This window comes from Pseudophryne corroboree, chromosome 3 (genome assembly GCF_028390025.1).
Source record: "Pseudophryne corroboree isolate aPseCor3 chromosome 3, aPseCor3.hap2, whole genome shotgun sequence".
Lineage (NCBI taxonomy): Eukaryota > Metazoa > Chordata > Amphibia > Anura > Myobatrachidae > Pseudophryne > Pseudophryne corroboree.
In genome coordinates, this window is record NC_086446.1 from 320,252,501 (window position 1) to 320,260,558 (window position 8,058).

The 8,058-nt window shown below is 40.8% G+C and overlaps 1 pseudogene; it reads right to left on the reverse strand.

The window, feature by feature from the left end:
• Nucleotides 1-4,448: 4,448 nt before the first annotated feature.
• On the reverse strand, nt 4,449-4,567 carry LOC134897849 (5S ribosomal RNA; annotated as a pseudogene).
• Between the last annotated feature and the right edge of the window lie 3,491 nt (nt 4,568-8,058).

Here is an 8,058-nt window from a genome sequence, read left to right on the forward strand (position 1 = left end):
ACTGCCGTATTTATGTCCAGTGGTACTGTCGTATAAATCCAGTGGTACTGCTGTATAAATCCAGTCCAGTGATACTGCCGTATAAGTCCAGTGATACTGCCATATTTGTCCAGTGGAACTGCCATATAAATCCAGTCCAGTGATACTGCTGTATATGTCCAGTGATACAGCCTTATAAATCCAGTGATACTGCTGTATATGTCCAGTGGTACTGCCATATAATTCCAGTGATACTGCCGTATATGTCCAGTGGTACTGCCGTATAAATCCAGTGGTACTGCTGTATGAATCCAGTCCAGTGACACTGCCGTATATGTCCAGTGGTACTGCCGTATATATCCAGTGGTATTGGCGTATAAATCCAGTCCAGTGATACTGCCGTATAAATCCAGTGATACTTCTGTATATGCCCAGTGGTACTGCCGTATAAATCCAGTGATACTGCCGTGTATGTCCAGTGGTACTGCCATTTAAGTCCAGTAATACTGCCATATATGTCCAGTGGTACTGCTGTATAAATCCAATGATACTGCCATATAAGTCCAGTGATACTGCCGTATAAGTCCAGTGATACTGCTGTATATGTCCAGTGGTACTGCCGTATATGTCCAGTGATACTGTCATATATGTCCAGTGGTACTGCCGTATAGATCCAGTGATACTGCCGTATAAGTCCAGTGGTACTGCTGTATAAATCTAGTCCAGTGATACTGCCATATAAGTCCAGTGATATTGCCGTATATGTCCAGTGGTACTGCCATATAAATCCAGTCCAGTGATACTGCCGTATATGTCCAGTGGTACAGCCGTATAAATCCAGTGATACTGCCATATATGTCCAGTGTTACTGCCATATAATTCCAGTGATACTGCCGTATATGTCCAGTGGTACTGCCGTATAAATCCAGTGGTACTGCCGTGTGAATCCAGTCCAGTGACACTGCCATAAATGTCCAGTGGTACTGCTATATAAGTTCAGTGGTGCTGTATATTATTTACTCCAAATAAAGGGATTATTAATATTTAATCCAACTAATTTTTACAGATGACTGTCCAACAGTCCTTTGCGTGGAAGATGAAATATGACAGCAGTCATCCTGTTGCAAAGCAGATAACTGAGGCCTTGACAACTATGTTGGTGTTAGACAAGCTTTCGGTATCCGCCATTAGTGCAGTGGGACTGCAGTGTCAACCCTAGATATTCCATGTGTTTGTGCCGCACACTTGTGTCGCTTAGCTTAGTCATACAGCTACCTCATTGCACCTCTTATACTTCTTTGCATGATGTGCTGTTTGGGGACTATTTTTTTTTTTTAAGTGCCATCCTGTCTGCTACTGCAGTGCCACTCCTAGATGGGCCAGGTGTTTGCGCCGCACACTTGTGTCGCTTAGCTTAGCCATCCAGATACCTCAATGAACCTCTTTTACTTCTTTGCATGAGGTGCAGTTTGGGGACAATTTTTTTAAGTGCCATCCTCTCTGCCACTACAGTGCCACTCCTAGATGGGCCAGGTGTTTGGGCCACACACTTGTGTCGCTTAGCTTAGTCATACAGCTACCTCATTGCACCTCTTTTTCTTCTTTGCATGATGTGCTTTTTGAGGCCTAGTTTTTGAATAGTGCCATCCTGTCTGCCACTGCAGTGCTACTCCTAGATGTGCCAGGTGTTTGTGCCGCACACTTGTGTCATTTAGCTTAGCCATCTAGCTACCTCACTGCACCTCTTTTTCTTCTTTGCATTATGTGCTGTTTGGGGCCTATTTTATAAATTTGCCATCCTGTCTGACACTGCAGTGCCACTCCTAGATGGGCCAGGTGTTTATGCCGCCCATTTGTGTCGCTTAGCTTAGTCATACAGCCACCTTGGTGCAACCTTTTGGCATAAAAACAATATTGTGAGGTGTGAGGTGTTTAGAATAGACTAGAAATGAGTGGAAATTAATGTTATTGAGGTTAATTATACCATAGGATCAAAATTACCCCGAAATTCTGTGATTTCAGCTGTTTTTATGTTTTTTTCAAAAATCATCCAGATCCAAAACCAAAACCAAAATACGAAAGGTGGTTTTGGCAAAACCAATCCAGATCCAAAACAAGAGCAAGGATCCAGATCCCCGCACATCTCTAATTAACATGCTACATTGAAAAGTATTATTTGAGTATCTGGAGTGCCGTATATATATAATAAACATTACACATATAATAATACATTATTTATATATATATATATATATATATATATATATATGCTAGAAAGAATCAGGAGAAGTTAATAATAGTGTTAATAATATAGAATCCAAATAAGACACTAATTAGTGAAACCAATGAGAGTCCGTTTATGCAAATTGGGACTGGTATATTATACCCAACCTACATACAATAGCCACATCCCCTGACGAAGACTGTGATTGGTCAAAACGCGTTGGGCGTGGTTATCTGCTGTGGACGCTGTGACGTCACCTGCGGGTCCGGAGCCGGTGAGAGAGACAGAGTGAGACAAGGCGCAACGGTGACAGTATTCCTTTCATTGAGCTTGGATCTCTAAACCATAATGTATGTGGATATTACTCTTTTGTATAAACTGATTACCTTTTAACTTACCAGTGCGCTCTCCTGATTCTTTCTAGCACAATTACTTACGGCTCCCTGACTTGGGGCTGGATTGAGCTGCAAACTGGTGGAGTTGTGGAAAAAACTCTAGAAAACACGGACAGGCTGCGCAGGGAATGACTTTATATATATATATATATATATATATATATATATATACAGTATATATATATATATATATATATATATATATATAAAATAAAAAGGCAGATAGGAATTTCCTCTATCTCTTGCTTGTTGGGCATCTTACATGGCCCAGAAGACATGTAAAAATAGCATTTATTTAGGCAGTTACTATCCACCATATAATCTTTATCTTTAACATTAGGTAATCTTCAGCAGACAGACAAAGAACTACTGTACAAATAAGAGTGTTCCATTACCAGTGGCTCTGTGCAACAAGGAGTGCTTTTATAGCTACCATTGGGGATGGGGCAGTTTTATTTCAATGGACAATAAAAAGAAAAAAAAACTAGAGCCAAAAATCAGCCTCTAAGCACGTTTGTTTAATATATAATCACATACAGGTATGTATATATCTCATTTAAATTGCTGCTCCCACTAGGCAGATCCATAGTGCCAAACAATTATACACAAGAAAAAAGAGGTAATTCGCATACCAAGGAAGCGCATTAAATACCTTGTTTAATTATAAAATAGATACAACATACATATTATCAACACAATTCTAGTTGTAACATATATTCAGATAAAATTATAACACCTTTCTGATACCTTCCAGCTTATTGGAAACAATTGAAATTCAATAGTGTAGGTCCACAGTAAATAGTACATTTTGTATGAGACTTTTCGTAAAAAAAAGTCAGAAATCGCCTGTTTTGAGTAAATCGCAAATGCAATAGGATGCGAATTGCACTCTAATTCGCATTTTTCCCAGAGAAAATTGCAGATTTTCACCTGTCGATTTCATTTCGCACTTCAAATTGCATCCAGATTGTGAAAAATTAATAAAAGATGGAACACAGCGTATATACATCTTTGCGCCCTACTTCTAGAGACGGTCCCTTTGCATTAAAATCTATACTAATTGTACAAAATTGATTATTTACTGTGGACATACACTATTGAATTTCAATTGTTTTCAATAATCTGGAAGGTATCAGAAAGGGGTTATAATTTTATCTGAATATATGTTACTACAAGAATTGTGTTGATAATGAAACAAGGTATTTAATGCGCTCCCTTGGTATGCGAATTACCTTTTCGTTTATGTTTAAAATTTTAGCCATGCCAGATACCCCTTATTGTAAAAAGACTAAAAAAAAATAAAAAAAGATCTTTGTTGGAGCACGCTTAATACAGTAAAGAAAAAGATTTAAAAATTACCTTTTAATCAATTATTAAAAAGACAGTAAGGTTACACACAGATATTTACAAGAATAAAGTTACTCAGTAAAAATTAGAACAAGGTGATCACCTCCAATGGATCCTCTAAGGGGGTAGCATGTAGTCTATAATGAGCTAAAGATTCATTTTGAGGAATGTAATACAGAAGAACAAAGTGAGGTGAAAATATTTGGTTATGATAATGTGGCACTTTAATTTGGATATCAATAGCAGTTTCTTAATCATGCCAACAGATAATTGATTGGTTGTAAACAAAGACTTAATGTTCTGCCAAGAGAAAGGCCTTGAATGTCTGCACGGGGGATGGGATATGTCTATACCTATTGATGGCATTGTAGGTGATAAGTTTGTGGTCTGAAAATAGAAAGGATGAGGTAAAATGTGCAGGGCTACCTTCTAGTGGGTAGGATAAAGTAAAAGCTCAGGTTGAGGGTTTCTCCACTTCTTCTGCTTTCTGTGTCAAAATGATGTAATTACTGCACCTGGTATTCCAAGGTGGTCTCCCATCCAAGTACTGACCAGGCCTCTCACTGCTTTGCTTCCAAGATCAGATGAGGTTGGGCATAGCCAGTGAAGTATGGCGGTGTTGACTATAATGCCACAGATGAGAGTGTGGTTAACAACTGTTGAGCAGCATGGTGTACTTCAGCTTTCCAGGTATTGTGTACTCAGAATCCCTGTTACATTGGCATTGCATTGCTTAGTAACTGGCACCCTGGATGAGAGTGTACACGAAGCGGAGAGTAGTATAAATGCCAGGGAAGGGTAGGTATAGGAATGGGTTAAAACAAAGTTGCCTCTACTGTCAGTCATTATATGATTGTGTAAATGATCATATAGAGGACGAATGATGAGAGAGCTTGGATGTGGACTCCCACTGAGAGTAAGAGTGTAGATATTCTATATGCACAAATGCAGGTTAGAGCTTGTGTGTAGTAGGTGGGGTCCTAGGATACATCGAGGATCCCAAACATTTATGAGACACTGAGTATTATTGTGTGTTCTAACTACCATCAAATCACAGATAAGATAATGTTTTCATGCAGGTAGGTTTAACAGGTCTATTACAATAAATAATTCTGGTGCCCAAGTGGGCAGATAATTCAGACAGGTCAACCAAGAAAACATGTATTTTAAATTCAAGCAGAAGGTATACAGCAATCATTGGATGGCATAAGGATATGCAGGTGATGTAATAAGGCATTCATGCAGATAGATTTATCAAGTCTGATTTAGTAGGTAATACAGGAGCCCAAATGGGCAGGTAGGATCAGACAGATGAATCAAGAAAACATGTATTTCTCAATTGAAGCAGAAATTACATAACAAACATTTAGTGACAGAAATATGCAGGCAAAGAAGAAAGTCTTTGTAAAAAAAATTCCAAGTAGGCCCAAATGGGCAATATACGCTACCAGGAGGACAGTGTATGGATCAGGCTGTGCATAGCCAGGATCCCTGGTACCAGATGGCCATTTCATCATTGGAATGGCTTGTTCACTTATTCACTTAGTTATTGTAACTCAGAATGCCACTGGCACTTCCTTCAATGTTTCCAAAATGTCAGTATGTATTTTTGTTGCATACTGTACAGTATATATATATTGGTAGATGCTCAATTAGCTTAGTGATATCATTCAGGTGCTCGAAAGGGAGGGGTATTTCTAAGCAAGAAAAAAAGGCATTTGTTTCCCCCAGCACCCTGAATGATAACCGTAACCAGATATAAATTCCACATAATAATAGAATTCAGAGATCTTCGTTACACATATTTGCGCAAATGTGTGAATAAGCCCCAAATGTCAGTATGTATTTTTGTTGCATACTGTACAGTATATTGTTTTTATACATAGTGTTATGTTGTAGAAATGGTCTAGGAAAGATCCATTATCATCTTTGACACTTTGGGTTACCAAAATACTGGCAAATGTACACTGTGTCAGAGTCGTAGATTCTGGCCAATGTTAGTGGTGTTCTTATGCAGGAAGCTATGTGGCCAGATGTAGTTCCTTTTCTTGTACGAGAAGTCTGGGTGAGTTGGTAATAGGGAGTTGACGAATACACTAATAAGAGGCGCGGAGTCTAGATACGTTGGTGATCTTCACGAGAGGAATTGGGCTTGGCTGTTCCCAACGTACAGATCGTGGCCTCCTGACTGGATTCCCTAGAACCAGACTTGGCTTGAGGCTGGATGCGAGAGACAACTATGTCAACTGGAAGGATAGATGGCTGGAACTGATAACACTGATGGTTAGCACCAGTGCCGTAACTAGGCATTTTAGTGCTGTGTGCAAGAAAGGGCATTGGCGCGCCCCTTCCCATGCAAGATTGGGGCACGCAGGCACGCAAAAAATATATATGGGCATGGCTTCATGGGGAAGGGGCGTGGCCACAAAATAATACCAATTCATACTATGGTGCACAGTAGTCTCCATTATTCAAATTATGACGCACAGTAGCGCCACTACACCAGGTAGAGCCCATTTTGCACATTACGGCAGACAGCGTCCCCCTTTTTACACATTACGGCAGACAGCATCCCCTTTTTACACTTTACGGCAGACAGTCCCCCTTTTTACACATTATGGCAGACAGCGTCCCCCTTTTTACACACTACGGCAGACAGAGTCCCCCTTTTTACACATTACGGCAGACAGCGTCCTCTTATTACACATTACGGCAGTCAGCGTCCCCCTTATTACACATTACGGCAGACAGCGTCCCCCTTTTTACACATTACGGCAGACAGCATCCCATTTTTACACATTACGGCAGACAGCATCCCCTTTTTACACATTACGGCAGACAGCGTCCCCCTTTTTACACATTACGGCAGACATTAATAAGCAGATCATGCTGCAGTGCTACTTTATTCCATTAATTAAATTTTAGCTGTGCAGTTTTAGCATAGGGCTAAACATTTTGAAGAAACTTTAAAGTGTAGGATACCCCCATATAAATGTATGTGTGGCCAACTTCCCTATAATGCTGTACTTACATATTAATGTTACATATATGACGGGTAGTACTAATATTTACTGTAGTACATGGTGTTAATTTTTATACTGCTATAACCAGGTCATTAAAGCTTATTCACCTTTTCATATGTGTAATGATGTAACTGCCAACCCCATCCCTCTTTTTTCAGGCAAAAGAAAAACTTTACTAATGTCACTGCAAACCCTTACCTGCAGTAACCAGTGCCTGCCAAGGACTCCAAGCATTGTGTGGAAAGCATTGTGTGTGGCTATAATAAGCCACTGTCCGCAGCGCCATTGGGACAACTGCAGCAGTTACCCCCTTGGCAATCTCCATGTGTACAGGACAACAGCTGCGACGAGTCCCATTTCGTGAGCTCCATGACAGTTAAAAAAATTTTGTCTGGTACTCAGATCCCCCGCCTCCCCGCACGCGCTAGTGGCCCGGATGGAGCTGGAGGGAGCCACTTATAATACTGCTGTTAGAGGCTGGGAGAGAGGGAGCGGAGCACGCAGGCAGGCAGTGCAGATATGGAGCGTTTTTCAGGCAGAAAACGTATAATACAGGTGGTCACTGGTCAGCAAAACTCTGCACTGTCCTCCTACTATATAATACTGGTGGTCCCCAGTCCCCACAATAAAGCACACTGAGCACAGATATATGCAGCACACTGAGCACAGATATGGAGCGTTTTTCAGGCAGAGAACGTAGATATTTTCAGCACCCTGAGCACAGATATTTGTAAGCACACTGAGCACAGATATTTGCAGCACACTGAGCACAGATATTTGCAGCACACTGAACACAACTGAGAGAACGCTGCACACGTCCTCTCCCTATTATCTCCAATGCACGAGTGAAAATGGCGGCGACGCGCGGCTCCTTATATAGAATACGAATCTCGCGAGAATCCGACAGCGGGATGATGACGTTCGGGCGCGCTCGGGTTAACCGAGCAAGGCGGGAAGATTCAAGTCCGCCTCGGAACCGTGTAAAATGGGTGAAGTTCGGGGGGGTTCGGATTCCGAGGAACCGAACCCGCTCATCTCTACAATACTCACTGATACGTTTTTTTTTTTTTTAAACAACGATTTCTTTATT